At 45.1% G+C, this 12,790-nt stretch overlaps 1 pseudogene; it reads left to right on the forward strand.

Annotated features, from left to right (window-relative positions):
- Positions 1-10,787: 10,787 nt before the first annotated feature.
- Positions 10,788-11,109, forward strand: LOC132508193 (cytochrome b-c1 complex subunit 7-like; annotated as a pseudogene).
- Positions 11,110-12,790: the final 1,681 nt, after the last annotated feature.

Below are 12,790 nucleotides of genomic sequence, written 5' to 3' on the forward strand. Positions count from 1 at the left end.
TGGGTTCTATCAATAAAATACGCCTTTAAAGAGCTTTAGGGGCTGGTTTTCGATGGTCACTAATATGGGATTAAATAACCTTAAAACACAAAGTGAGAAGGATAGTAACTTTCCCCCCTTGCATTCCTTCTTGTAACAAGGTGGAGAGAGTTTCAATTTGGGGTTAGTCATTATAACACCTTTCTGATTCTTCCTAATCTTCCTCTTGAATAAAGAGTAAGGAGAATATCAGGCAATGATATTGCCCTAAGGAGGCAAAAATGATATTTAGCTGGAATTCAATAACAATGTTTTGTTTTCACTGTTGTCCTTTTTTGGGTTACTTTTTATTTACGGCAAATGCTTTGCATTTTGGACATCAAGCTCTCTTTGTCAATACATTTATTTAAATTTTAAAAGTCAGTCAACCTAAAGGAAAAACATTAGGCGGATATGGCCAAAATTGTACAGGTGTTAATTGACTCAAAGGTTGAAGAAGCACACACCCAGTCCCTCCTCCTCTGTGGCTCTGGTAGAGGGTGACTGGGGTGATAGTTCCAAGAGGACGAGAATGGAGCATAGTATTAGCAATAGCAACACCAGGTACCAAAGGCAGATCATCCCAGCCTTACCTCAAGGGATTAGACGAACAATTATTCCTGGTGTACTCGGCCTAATTTAGAAATGATCATTTTGTTTTTCACTCAAATAAGCTAATGTTTCCTCATCCTCTGACTTATTTGGAAGGCGTAACAAAGTCACATCAATTTACAAATAAAGGAGAGAAAGAGGGCAGGAAGAGGCAGAGAGGAACTGGCATGATTTATCAGGACGTGGGGATTCGCTGTGCTTGTGTAATATTTTCCTTGTAAGCAATGCCGCACATCACACCATATGTTTGCAGCCTCTCAGTGACTGTCAGTTTCTTACTGAGGACATGAGTAGAAATAACTGAGACTGGGTAAGTGACTTATAATCAATAATAGCAACAGGCAGCGTGGGTCAGGCACTGTCTGAGCACTACATAGCACATGAAGATCTCATCCCAGAAGCATCCCTATGAGATGGGGACCTCATTGTCATCATCTCTAATTTAGGGAGGAGGAAATGACTTCCTGTAACTTAGTCAAGGTCATACTTCTAGCACGTCAAGATCCAGGATTTGAACCCAGGCAGTCTGGAGAAAGAGTCCATGCACTGAATGATTCTGCTACCCCGGGGCTGCAGCTGAGACTTCGACCCGTGTCCTATATCCTGTGTTCCACCGATATTTACGGAGTATCTCGTGTGCCTGGCACTGTGCTCGGCACGAGGGCTACAGAGATAACTAAGATTCAGTACCTGCCTCTGGGGGAGGGGGACAGACACAGACAACTCAATGTGACAACTGCCATGATGAAGGCAAGAACAAGATCTAGTGAAGCCACAAAGGAAGGACTGATCACTTAGGGAAGGTCTTGCTGAGCAGGGGTGGCTGGAGTTGACCTTAAGCGTGAAGTCACCCAGTGGGTGGATGAGGGAAGTAGTGGTGGTGTGCGGAGGGGATCCCCAGGCAGGAGAAGCCTCGAGTATAGATGGCTGAAAAGCAAGATGAAAGTTTGGGAAACTATAATAAGGTCTGGCAGGAGTGTGTCTGTGAGGGTCAGGGAACTGGGACTTCGGTGCAGGTACCAGCAGGAGTTTCGTTTGCAGCGTCTGGTAAAACACAAACATTCCCCAAGCCCATCCACTGCTAGGTAACAACTGGTGAGATCTCTGTATTGCAGGAAAACATAATAGAACACGCCAGCAAAACGCAGACCGGCTAAGACAGCCTCAAGTCTGGTGGTGCAAACCTGCAAGACAAGAAACAAAGTCACAGCCCTTAAAGCCCCTTAAACTCAAGTTCCCATCAGCCCTGAAAACAGCGCCTCTCTGCATTGCTTCCTTACAGAGACCCTGTGACACGTGTCATATTTCCATTCCCCTAATAAGATTGCTGCATTTCATTTTCACCTTCTCTGCATTAATCACTCTCCTTTGAAGAGAGTTGGTGCAGAACAGCCCAGCAGCAGCCATCCAATTACGCTGAATGTGGGGAGAAAATTATCATCAGAACAACCTGTCAGCACAGCGCCGTGTTTACTCAATTCTCTCGGCCCAGCAATATTCATCTTTGGGGCTCGTATGTGCATACGTTCATGGTCATTTAGGACAGAGTGACGAGCATCGTGCTTGGCATGCAAGGACACGGAATTCCAAGTTAGTCTTAGGCAGACATCTGTGACGACAGTCAACACCGCTCACTCAGCGTGTATGGGGCGTTGATGGAGCGCCGGCAATACACGAGGCACTTTGCTAAGGTCTGGGAGGAGAGAGGAGATACAGAGATAAATTAGGTATGGAGCTGGATCAAGAAGCCTAAGGTCTGGAAGGGGAGAGAGAAACCATAAATAATTGCAACACAGGCAGATGGTACCCAGGACCTTAAGAGAGGCAGAGAAGGTGGCTTTGCCATTCAGAGGAGGAAGATTATTTCCAGCTCAGGGAATCAGTGAAGGCTTTGTAGAGGATTCCAGCTAACCGGAGTCTCTCAGTCATTTATTCAGCAAACATGTGCTTGCTCTGGGGACATGAATTCTGCCAGGTGTCAGAGACACACAGGTTAACACTGAATAAAGCAAAAAAGGCTGCCCTGGTGGATTATGTTCTAGTAGTGGGTGGAGGGGGGCAGGGGGAGATAAAAATACAAATTAACCAGTAGCGAATAGGAAACTTTGAATAAAATAAGTGCTACAAAGAAAATCAAACAGATTGATACACTTGATCATGCCTAGGGCAGATGAGGCCACTTTAAATTGTGTGATCAGGACAGGCCTGAAGGTTAAGAAAAAGTCAACCTTGTATGGATTTGGAGGAGCAGGGTTTGTGACAGAGGGAACTGTAAGTGCAAAGGCCCTGAGGCAAGAATGGGTGTTCGGTGTGTGGCTGGAAGGCAGGGAAGGCAGCATGAAAGGAGATGAGGTTGGAGAGGCAAGCCCATTATGGGCAGGAGTTTAGAATCTACTGCAAGTGCAACAGGAAACTGGGGGAGGGCTTAGCTGGGGGATGGGTGGGTTAGTTTTGTGAAGATGAGAGGAGTCTCCTTACAGGCAGGCGGACGAGCATGATCACGTTTGGAACCTGTGAAGAGGCCATTTTAGAGAAACATTGGGGGTCACACCAGAGTCAGATCAAGGAGACCCTTGAATGACTGCGGTTTGGCCTTTGGCCCTGAGAAACATAACCGTAAAGGAATCCATTCTTTAGATTCTTCAGATCCTGTCTCTGATGCAAACAGCCATCTGTGAGTTATTTCACCTCCGTAAGCATGTCTTCTGCAGAAACGCTCAGCATCCCCAGAGCTTTTAGTTTCCCCCAAACCAATGAGAGATTCAGTGGATTTATACTGGCAGCCCTGAGACCACGGAAGAGAGTGAGCCATGGGCACGTACTTCCTGCTTCCCTCACAATCACCACACACACACACACACACACACACACACACACACACACACACACTCACACAAGCATAGTAAAAAAAAAAAGCACATGTCTGTGAGTATACTTAAAACCATTAACTTTTACACTTGAAGACTTGATTGCATGGCATGTTAATTACGTCTCAAACTGTTTAAAAGAACTGGGATTTTCGTGGCACTCTAATGTGGTGATTAAGGGCGTAAGCTTTGGAGCTAGATGGATCTGGGTTCAGATTCCAGCTCTGGAGATGAAAATATTCTAAAATTAATTATGGTAATGGTTGCACACCTCTGGGTATATTAAAAACCATTAAATCATACATTTTAAATGGGCAAATTCTATGGTGTCTGAATTGTATCTCAATAAATCTGTTATTGTTCTAACTTGTGACCTCGCTAAATCTCTCTGCATCTTGGTTTTGCCTTCTCTAAAATGGGGGAACTAACACCTCACAGAATTGCTGTAAGAGTTAAAGTGGATGATTCATGTAAAGATTTCAGCAGAGCGTCTGACACGTAGTTAATGATGTTATTTTAATACTAACTATAAGGCTTACTTTCTGGTACCAACTCTGCTGCTTGCTAGCTTTTGAGATTTGGGGAAGTTTCCTAATATTCTCTGGGTCTTAATTTCCCCACTTTTAAAATGAGATAACATTATGTTCCCCATGTATGTATTGCAGGGCTGCTGTTTAGGCTCAGATAACAAGATCGATGTTCAAACCCTTCCTAAACTGAAAGATGGAAGTAGTGCTCTGAGAGGCTCTGTTAGTGTTTAAGAAAACAGACTCTGCAGTGAGTTCCCAGATTCGAGTTCTAGATCTCCTGCTTACAAGCTGTGACATCTTGTGCAAATTCTTAAACATCTTTGTGCCTCAGTTTCCTTATCTGTAAATAGGGGTCATACTTGTGCCTACCTTAGGGGATTATTGTGCTGATTCCATGGGTTAAAATGTGCAAAGCACTAAGAGCATTAATTAGAACAAAATAAGCGGTAAATGAATGTTGGCTATTATTATTACAAGAAACAGGCAAATTTTGATGGTGACAGCAGAGAGGAAAAGTCTCACTTTTTCATGAGGCACAGCAGAAACATGCTAGCATTGTGGATAGAACACAGGAAGAGGCAATGTTGCACTAGCCACTGCGAAGTGAAACTATTTGTTCAATTCAGGACAACCATGTAGGCTGTATTGCAGGACCCTTCTGTCGACAGAAAGAAATGCACAAGCTAAAAGTTGAGAATTATGTTTCATTCAGTGGACTTGATGAGGACTTAAGCCTGGGATACAGCCTCGGATCCCTCCGAGGAAAGGGAGGGGCCAGGATAGATAGGAGTTTTTGCAACAAAAACTAGGTGGTCAGAACATCAAAAGATTACTGTTAATTAAAGAAAACCAGGCATCTCCAGTTAATGAATTTAGTGCTTTCTATGTATGGGAAAATGAAAGAATTCTGGGGTCACTGAAATCATTCCTTTGATGTGCACCTTAACTACCTAGGGCCAGCATCCTGTTCTTTCCCATCCCGAGTCCCCTCAGGGTGTACCGTCGGTGGCCGCAGTGGCTGATGATTTCATGGCTGCAACATCCTTTGTTTACCGATATGACGCTTCTTGGTCCACACTTCCCAGGGGCGTAATTTATCCAGAGGCTTGCGCTCGCTGAGTGCCCGGTGGGGCACTCAATCCACTGCACTTCAGTTCTGTGCTCATGGGGATGGGAACCCCTAGTGAGTGGATCCTCAGACAGAGCTAACAGAACTACAGAGAAGGCAAGAGGCATGTGGCCTGGGCTGGAGGGAACTGGAATTGGAAAATGTCTCCAAGTGTTAGGGGAACCATTGTCTGAAACTGGCCGCCCTGGCCAGGCACCATAGTAGCCACTTGCATGACTTATCTTACAACAGGAGGTCCTGGTAAGGAACGAGGAACTAACAAGCTACCACCAACCGGAAGAATTCGGGAAAGGTCAAAAGGAGAGAGGAGACGCCAGTCCACGTGGCCTACCAACCTCCCAGAATCCTCCTCGCTGGAATCCATCCTGGCTGAGTGATGCACGTGCCACCAGGAAGGACCCTGAGTCAGAGTGATTGGCCAGAGACAACCCAGAAACTGACCCCATTCCCATAAAACCCAAGACTGTGAGCCACGTGGCAGAGCCGTCCTCCTGGGTTCCCTCACCCTCCTGCTCTCCACCCGGGTGCCCCTTCCCAGTAAATTCTCTTGCTCTGTCAGCACGTGTGTCTCCTCGGACAATTCATTTCCGAGTGTTAGACAAGAGCTCACTCTTGGGCCCTGGAAGGGGTCCGCCTTCCTGCAACACAAGGAAAAGATGTCCAGAATGTGGGGGTCACTTCTCTGCAGTTATTTTTGTCTGCAGAGTATTAGCTCCTTGAACCCTGTTTACTTTGGTCGCCCTGCACTTCAGTTTTCTGTCTCCCAAGTGCCGTGACACTGGTGAAAACTCAACAGCTGCATTCTACTTTGTCTGTCAGCTCCACAGGGCTTAAAAATTGGCAGATGCTTGCAGTTAGTCTTCGACAAAGGAGGCCAGAATATACAATGGGGAAAAGACAGTCTCTTAAGCAAATGGTGCTGGGAAAGTCGAACAGCCACATGTAAATAGATGAAGCTAGAATGTACCCTTACAGCATACACAAAAATAAACTCAAAATGGCTTAAAGACTTAAATATAAAACAAGACACCATAAAACTCTTAGAAGAGAACATAGGCAAAACATTCTCTGACATAAATTGTACCAATGTTTGCTTAGGTCAGACTCCCAAGGCAACAGAAATAAAAGCAAAAATAAACAAATGGGACCTCATCAAACTTATAAGCTTTTGCACAGCAAAGGAAATCATAAACAAAACAAAAAGACAACCTACAGTCTGGGAGAAAATATTTGCAAATGATGTGACTGACAAGGGCTTAATTTCCAAAATATACAAACAGCCCCTACAATTCAATAACAAAAAAACAAACAACCCAATTGAAAAATGGGCAGAAGAACTAAATAGACATTTCTCCAAAGAAGACATACAGATGGCCAATAGGCACATGAAAATATGCTCATCATCACTAATCATTAGAGAAATGCAGATCAAAAAAACAATGAGGTATCACCTCACACCGGTCAGAATGGCCATAATTAAAAAGTCTACAAACAATAAATGCTGGAGAGGGTGTGGAGAAAAGGGAACCCTCCTGCACTGTTGGTGGGAATGTAAATTGGTGCAGCCACTATGGGAAACAGTATGGAGGTTCCTCAAAAAACTAAAAATAGAGTTTCCATACGATCCAGCAATCCCATTCCTGGGCATATACCCAGACAAAACTATAATTTGAAAAGATACATGCAACCCCTATGTTCATAGCAGCACTATTTACAATAGCCAAGACACGGAAACAACCTAAATGTCCATCGACAGATAAATGTATAAGGAAGATGTGGTATATATATATGTGTGTGTGTGTGTGTGTGTGTGTGTGTGTGTGTGTGTGTGTGTGTATATGTATATAAAATGGAATATTAGCCATAAAAATGAATGAAACAATGCCATTTGCAGTAACAGCGATAGACCTAGAGATTATCATATTAAGCGAAGTAAGAAAAAGTCAAATACCATATGATATCACTTATGTGTAGAATCTAAAATATGACACAAATGAACATATCTATGAAATACTTATAGACTCACAGACATAAAGAACAGACTTGTGGTTGCCAAGGGGGGTGGGGGGGAGGGATGGAGTGGGAGCTTGGGATTAGCAGTTGCAAACTATTATATATAGTATGGGTACACAACAAGGTCCTACTGTATAGCACAGGGAACTATATTCAATATCCTGTGATAAACCATAATGGAAACGAATATGAAAAAGAATGTGTATGTATAACTGAGTCACTTTACAGCAGAAATTAAGCACAACATTGTAAGTCACCTATACTTCAATAAAAAAAAATAAAATTGGCAGATGCTCAACGAGACAGGAAGGAAGGGGGTAGGGCACAGCCATTAAGAGAATGACACAACCATTAAGAAGAACAGGATACCACAAAAACCGGTTAGAACCTACTCGGCCCAAGGTGGTGGAAGCTTTGACTTCCAGCGGACCTTGAGCCTCATTATATGTTCATTGTAATACATTAGCATATGCTAAATGACACACCCACAGGCGCCATGACAGTTCTGAGGCCGACCATGAAAAGCCAAAAAGTGGGCCGTGGCCCAGTTCCTAGAAATCTCTGGCCCTTCCCCAAAATAGTTGGAGTGGAGTCCCCACTCCTTAGCCTATGAAATTACCCAGCCCATAAAAACTAACCACCCCCATCCCTCAGCTGCTCTTGCCTTTGGAGATGGTCCACATTCTCTCCATGGAATATGTATCTCCCAGGGCCACACTCACTTTCCAAAGAGAAGACCCCATGCCCTGAGGCCGCCTCTCACCTTCTGAGATGGTCCACACTCTGTATATGGAGTACATATCTCTCTAAATAAACCTGTTTTTGCTTTACTCTGGCTTGCTATTGAATGCTTTCCTGCGTGGAGCCAGGGATCCTCACTTGGTGACCCGTCCCAGGGACTGACTCAAGACCTGGGACATGACCGTCCTCTCACCACATTTTTCCTACAACACAAGGGAAAGGGCAATCTAGAACATCAGGCTAACTGCAGGGTGTTCCCCTCTCTCTAGCATCTTGACCTCTCAAATCCTGGGTACCTCGGTGGCTCTCCTCTGGCCATAATTCAAAGCACTCCTTGGATAAGCAGCATTTTCATCATCTGTGAACTTGTTAGGAAAGCAAATTCATGCACCTGAACTTGACCCAGTGAGTCAGAATCTCTGGGGATGAAGCCCAGGAAACTGATTTAACAATCTCTCTTACATACATCAAAGGTGGAGAACCCTTGTCCAATGCTTTCAAATGATTTTTTTTGTAGTTTAATTCAGATTTTAAAACTATTCTCTGAAGGAGGGTTGGTGTGTTACAAAATACCAAAGTTAGAGATGGAAGTCTGCAAGATATTATACTTTTCAAGCGTCGTCTCTGTTAATTCTCAAGAATTAGGGTAATTTTGGCTCACTTTTGTATCTCTAGCACCTGGCATAATCTTAGCCCTTAAGTAAGCCCTGAGGAAACATTCATTGAATACATAAAACTCTATGATGTAGTTTTTATTATCCCCATTTTACAGATGAGAAAATAGAGACTCAGATGAGTAAATGACTTGCCCAACATCATCCAGGTGGTATGTGGCAGAACTGGTATTTGAAGCAAAGAATTCAATGCCTGTGCTACCCTGATGGGAACACAGGGGCCCTGGGCATCTGAGGGGGCCACACTTAGGGTGGGCCCAGCAATACAGGAAGGAGAAGCAGGAAGGGCATCCAACCAGATGATCCTGCTGATATGGGCTCTCCTAAGTTGGGCACTGCTTCTGAGGCTGGAGCATTGGAGATGATGTCACAAGTGTGAGTCCCGCCTCGTCCAGGTGGATGTGTGGGACTAGCAGTCTGAGCTCTGCTAAGAGAAGAGGCAATCTGTTGCAGGCCTTCTTTGTGAGGTTTTGTCCTCTGGTGCTTGAGGGTTTGGCTCCAAGAGCAATGATTGTGGAAAATTCCTCTTATATCCAAAGAGCAAGCAGGTACCTGCAGGAGTGGAGGGATGGGCAGCCAATCAGAAAAAAGCTACCAGGGCGCAGGCAGAGCTGCACTTGGGTTGGACTGGCTCCCCAGGGCGTCACCTCTAAGGGGCCACCTGGCCTGGTTTCCTTTCCCCAGAATAGCCCAGAGGCCTGTGGGATGGGAAATCCTTTTGGTTTCAGTGGATGCAGGAAAGTGCGTCACTGCAATGTGGGCTCCCGGGGGAGGGGAGGAACCTTTTCCTGAAGGAAGGACTTTTCAGTACCCTCCTGCTCTGTCTCTTGTCTCCATGGAAATGGCAAAGAGGCCCAAACAAGAAGTTGACTTCCTTGGGGAAGGGAGGGCCGACCCATGGGTGAGCTTCCCACCATCAGAATCTCCGGCTATGAACTATGGGATCTCCACAAGGTGCCATGGGATCCCATCTGGGTGAGGGCAGTGACTAGGAAAGTGGGCTGGGATCCCACTGAACCCAAAGCAAGCCAATAGCGATGGTCTAAGAACAAGATTCAGAATGTCCGGGTTGGAAGAGGCTTCAGAGATCATCTGGGACCCAGGAGTGATGTGACTTGTCCAAGGTCACACAGTAAGTCCTATAGGTGAGGACTAAAATCCCATCCTTCCTACTCCAGAAGGAAGCCTTCTTCAGTTATAGTAACCACACAAATTAAATCGTACAGTTTTTGAACGTTTACCACGTGTAGGACACGGTGCTGATTCCCTCCCATACATCACCTCAGTGAGTTCTCACAAGGTTGAAAGGCGCGTGCAGCTGCCAGGGAATGAGTCTTAGAGCCTGAGTGTGCCGGTCAAGGTCACGTAGTTGCTAAGCAGTCGGGCTGGTAGGTAAACCTAGGGCATCTGACAGTAGACCCTGGACCCATAACCGCTATTCTTTTCCTTCACAGTTCTGGGTCTTCTACTCCTCCTGGGCTCCCACTCACTGGCCCTCCCCTCTGTGCCCAGGGTGGCTCCCAATCTATGTGCCAAGTATCTGTCAGCTTCTGATGTTTAAGTGCACATCGGGTGCTGTTTTGTTGTAGGACACGACAGCAAGGGAGAAGCCTTAGGCCTTTTTCGAGATAGCTGTCTAGGTTAATAAAATAATTATTCTGTGATTGCCAAAGTAACATCAGTGCTCTTCACAGAAGGCTGAGAAACTATGAATAAGTAAAAAGGAGGCAGAAGAAAAAAGAACTCACATGTTTCCTGGCTGTTTCTTCTGGAAATTGTCCACTTACCCATTGATGATCTTAATGATTTTGCCTCACCAATTTGCTCTAGGACCACGTTCTTTACACTCACAGTTGTGGTCGACATCTTTTTTTCCCTTCCCAATTTGTTGTTTGTCAGTGTATTTTGGTTTTTGTTTGTTTGTTTGTTTGTTTGTTTGCGGTACGTGGGCCTCTCACTGTTGTGGCCTCTCCCGTTGCGGAGCACAGGCTCCGGACGCGCAGGCTCAGCGGCCATGGCTCACAGGCCCAGCCGCTCCGCGACATGTGGGATCTTCCCTGACCAGGGCACGAACCCGTGTCTGCTGCATCGGCAGGCGGACTCTCAACCACTGCGCCACCAGGGAAACCCTGTCAGTGTATTTTGAAAAATGTTTTTGGCTCTAGGACTTACCCAGCAGGGACTGCTTCTGTCTTGGGTCAAAATGGCGAACAGGTCTGCCATTGCAGCATCAAGCAAGTGGCTGGAGGGTATTCGACGCTTCTGGGTTCAATAAACTGGGCTTAATGCAAGATGATACAATATATAAGAATGACGACGCAAAAGAGGCCATAAGAAGGCTTCCTGAGAACCTTTATAATGACACAGTGTTTCGCATTAAGAGGGCGCTGGACCTGACCATAAGGCAGCTGGTCTTGCCTAAAGAGCAGTGGACAAAATATGAGGAGGATAAATTTTACCTTGAACCACATCTGAAAGAGGTTATTTGGGAGAGAGAAGAGAGAGAAGAATGGGCAAAGGAATAATCATGTAGCCTAAATCTGTGGATGCAGCTGTCCTAAAGTAGTTTTCTGAAGTTGGTTAAACCTGAAATGTACAATGTAGAACTATCTGGGCTGTAAATGTATTACTTTAAATAAATATCTATTATAATTATTGTTGGAAAAGAAAAGAAAAATGTTTTTGGAAGTTGGAAGTGGCTGCCTAGATTGTAGTGGACTGATCTTTTGCCCTGCAGAGACCCACTTGCTGCCCAACTGGCAGTGACAGGCAGACAGACATTGACATTGGCCATAGCAAGTTTTCCCTCATGGCTGTCGAGGCTCTTCTTGACCAGCATGACCTGGAAAGAGCAGTTCTGCCCTTGGAGGTCCCAGTGAGCCAGTCGGCAATGCCATTGCCATTTATTATCCTTCCCTGGGAAGGGCAGGGTTCTGCTTGGGAGCTGAGAGCCAGGACTACAGAGCCTGGAGATTCACCCTGGTCCTCAGAGCCTGTTGTGTAAGCCCGGGATGGAGTTGAAAGGAAACGGTCCCGCAGCATCTCTCTCCATGCACGTAACTCTATTCAGGTTCCATTGGCTGGAGAGCTGAAGTCATCATCTCAAGGACAATGTGTGTGGCAGGAGGGCCACCGGCTGCCTAAATTCCTCAGGGTTGCCCTGCTGCTTTCGCGTCCACCCTAGGAAGTAGGCAGAGCAGGTGAGTAGGAGTCTACCTTACAGATGAGAAAACTGAGGCTCAGGTGGACAGCACCGGCTCTGGGACTAGAATCTGAGCTCCAGTGAGCTTTCATGATGAGGGGTGAGATGCGGGGTGTGGGGAGCCACGGTGTGGGGAGGGGGCTGCCTGAGAGTTTGGAAGAGGAGGAGAGAGGAGACAGAGGCGTCTCTGTGGGTCCCCGGGCTGGAGACACGGACTCCACCTACCTTGCTCATTTTCTGCATCAGTTCTGTTCTCGCTCTGTTCCCTAGGGCCACCCTTGCCTCAGTCCCAGCTGTAAAAACAATGGGGGCACACACAGGACATTGTGGGGGAGTGAGGACACACACACTATTCATGCTTAACCATGAAATCCCAGAAGCAGGCCCATTACCTAGGAACATAAGTCCACGATCTCTGTCACTGCCAGACAATAGTCCCAAGGCATAGCTGATGTGATCAGAAAGGAGAAAGAAATAAAAGCAGAGAAATAAAATTAAAGAGGAGCGTGACATTACTTGTAGATATGACTTTATACTCACAGCACCCAGGATATCCTATTAGAAAATATTGCCAACAATAGAATTTAGTAAGATGTCTGGGTAAAAAAGTCAGTATCTTCCAAAATAAGAAACAGACAGAAAAATATAATGGAAGAAAGAAGTCCATTTTGAATAGCTACAAAAAGATTACATATCCAGGAATATAGTTATCAGGTTATGTGTAAGATGTCAATGAATAAAATTTGAAGATGCTACTAAAGAACATACACAAACATGCGAATAAATGGAAAAATGTCTGTAAGAGAGGAAGCTGCATACTACATATTTGCCAACTGTCTCTAGATTAATATTTAAATTTAGCATAATCCCAGTTGAAAAATAGGATATTTTTTCTGGAATTAAAGATATTAAAGTTTATGTGGAAAAAGAAATAGATGAGCATAATCAAATTCTGAAAAATAAAAGGTGGTCTAATCCTGAAAGACATTAAAATATATTATAAA

The sequence above is a fragment of the Lagenorhynchus albirostris genome, chromosome 17 (genome assembly GCF_949774975.1).
Source record: "Lagenorhynchus albirostris chromosome 17, mLagAlb1.1, whole genome shotgun sequence".
NCBI lineage: Eukaryota > Metazoa > Chordata > Mammalia > Artiodactyla > Delphinidae > Lagenorhynchus > Lagenorhynchus albirostris.